Here is a 2,760-nt window from a genome sequence, read left to right on the forward strand (position 1 = left end):
CCAAAAGCCCTATGCAGATGTGAGGCGTATAAAGTTAGAGTTTGAGTTTGGAGATAGGGTGTTCCTTAAGGCATTTCCTATGAAGAGAGAGATACGGTTTGAGAAGAAAGGGAAGCTCAGTCTCTGGTATATTGGTCCGTACTTGGTTTTGAGAAGGCTCGACAATATTGTGTATGAGTTAGAGTTTTCTTTTAGTTTGAGCTTCATTCACCCGGTGTTTCATGATTCTATGTTGAGGAAATATGTGGGTGATCCGTCATAAATTGTGTCTATCAAGGATATTGGTATTTGGATTCCCTGTCTTATGAGGAGGTCCCGATTGAAATTTTAGATCAGCAGATTCGTCGGTTAAGGACCAAGGATGTAGATTCAGTAAAGGTTCTATGAAGGAGCAACAACGTCAAAGAGGCTACTTAGGAAGTTGAAGAGGATATGAAGTCCAAGTATCCATTCCTGTTCCATGTTCCAGAAGATCATGCTTAAGATATAAGTTGTTCTAAGTATCTTTGTTTTGTCTTTGTTAAAGAAAAAAAATATATTCCTTGATAATCTATTTTTTGTCTTAAAGGTAAGATTAGAGATGTTTGGGGATTTATCATGCTAGACACTGCATTGTACCATTATTCGAGGATGAATGATCCAAGTGGAGGAGAATTGAAACACTCCAGATTTTGGCCTTTGGAAATTTCTTAAGCCTTGAGCTCACTGTCCTGTTATTGACTCATCACACAAGTCGTGTGGAGTGGGTATGGGTCAGGTGACCCTAATGGATGGTAGTTGGGATTTTGGTCTTGGTAATGACTTAGTGGTATGAGTTGTTAGGGGTGGTGACTAATCGTTAGGACGAACCTTAAATCAAATCAGTAACTTAGCAGATTGACTTGGCTCTAAGAGCTGTGAGGATAGGTTACGAGTAGTAAGGTTGAGTCATATATTGTCCAGTGTCTAATCCCTTGGGTTCTATATTGGATACAACTAGACCATACGAGTCGTATAGTCAGGTCATAAGTGGGATCATGAAGTTGTAAGGTGGACAATGTATGGGTATCTAACTCACTATCCAAGGTACGACTCAATGCTATGAGTCGTATGATATGGTGACGATTCAATGGGTTGACTCTAACCAAAGATGGATTTTTATGGTTTTCAAGTTGAGGGCATTCTGGATATTTTTCACTTTAAGTCCCTTTGATACCACGACTTAAAACATCCGTTGGGACTTCATTAACACATCATTCCCAATAAAGCACTCTCAAATCCTCTCTCAAAATCTTTGTTCAAGCAAAAACTAAGGTTTCATCAAGCTAATCAATTAGGGACTTTCAAGGGTGATTTCTCTCCATACTTCTTTGTGTCTGAGGCATATTATTCCTCACTCATTGTTATTTTTCTAAAAGCACATGTTTTTGATGTATGGATTTCATGGTATTATTATGGTTTTGAAATAAAGGTTGGGGTTTGGGTTGTTCATGATTAAATATGTTTCTCGTGGTTTAATTATGATTTTCCTTGCCTTAAATATGGTTTTGATCATGTGGGTTCATAGGTATGGTGGTTGAACTTGGTAATGGTAACTTTCTTTAAACTTGTGACTTTTGAAGTAATTATGACCCCAACCTTGTATTGTAAAATTATCTAGTAGTTATGAAAAAGGTGGGAATTTGAATTGGGGGTATAATAGAACCAATGTGTCTGATTTGACTTATTTCTTGAAATTTAATCCATGGTACAAATGGTTAAATGGTAAGACTGGTTTTGGAAACCTTGTAGGGTATAAAGGAATCCCCCAAGTGACTTTTAATAATGGAGTCTGTGGGGTATATGGGAATTCCCTAAGTGTTGGCTAATGACATTGCTTTCAAGCTATAGTCGGTATGACGATACCACTTATAATGCCTTAATAATTGACTCCTGAAATTGATGGTTTAGTTATGTGCTAATGTTTTTGAATTAGGCAATAGTGGGGGTTGTGATAGCTAGCCGTGAAGGTGTGAGTACAAAGGACGGACACTTGGAAATCATGTTTGCCGATATGAAGGTTGGTTTTGGTGACCTTATGCTTGTAGGGTACACGGGAATCCCCCAAGTCTATACTTGTGTATATGCATCATGGAGGCTAAAGGGTGCATAGGAATCTCTGGCCTTATGATATCTTCGGTTTATGCAGCTACACGCACTGGGGGCCATTTAGGGGGTTGCAATGAACCCATATAGTCCGTAAATAATTTTATGATGGTAAAGCTACACAATCCAGGTTAAGATTTTAAATGCATTCTAAACCTTATTCCCTATCCCGGCACGGTATATATGTATATATGTTATTGCATATGGTTATTTGATTTGGTTTTGAATGATGGCATTATTTTATATTTATCCCTGAGTTACATACTAGAGTTCACCCCACTAACCATCTTCAGGAACTGTATCCCCACGCGATGCAGGAATTGACCACACTACCATTCTAATTTCTCAGTGACTTGAATTCAGGGACAACTTTAAGTCATATTGAAGTGGTGAGCTTCCATACTACGAAAGACCCCATTTCATGCTATGGTCTTCTTTATGTCATTTTTATTTATTTAGTTTTGGTTTTTGAATCGGGAGCATGTCACGACTGTATATCCTTTGATTCTGGTTAGAGGCTTTGTTAGACTACTATGGGCATGATGGTGTCGGTATTAGTGTTAGCATTGGCATTGAGATTGGTGTCAGATGGTTAAATTATTGTGACTTTCGGTTTTGATTTTAGACTTATTATCA

The sequence above is a fragment of the Capsicum annuum genome, chromosome 2, assembly GCF_002878395.1.
Source record: "Capsicum annuum cultivar UCD-10X-F1 chromosome 2, UCD10Xv1.1, whole genome shotgun sequence".
Taxonomy (NCBI): Eukaryota; Viridiplantae; Streptophyta; class Magnoliopsida; order Solanales; family Solanaceae; genus Capsicum; species Capsicum annuum.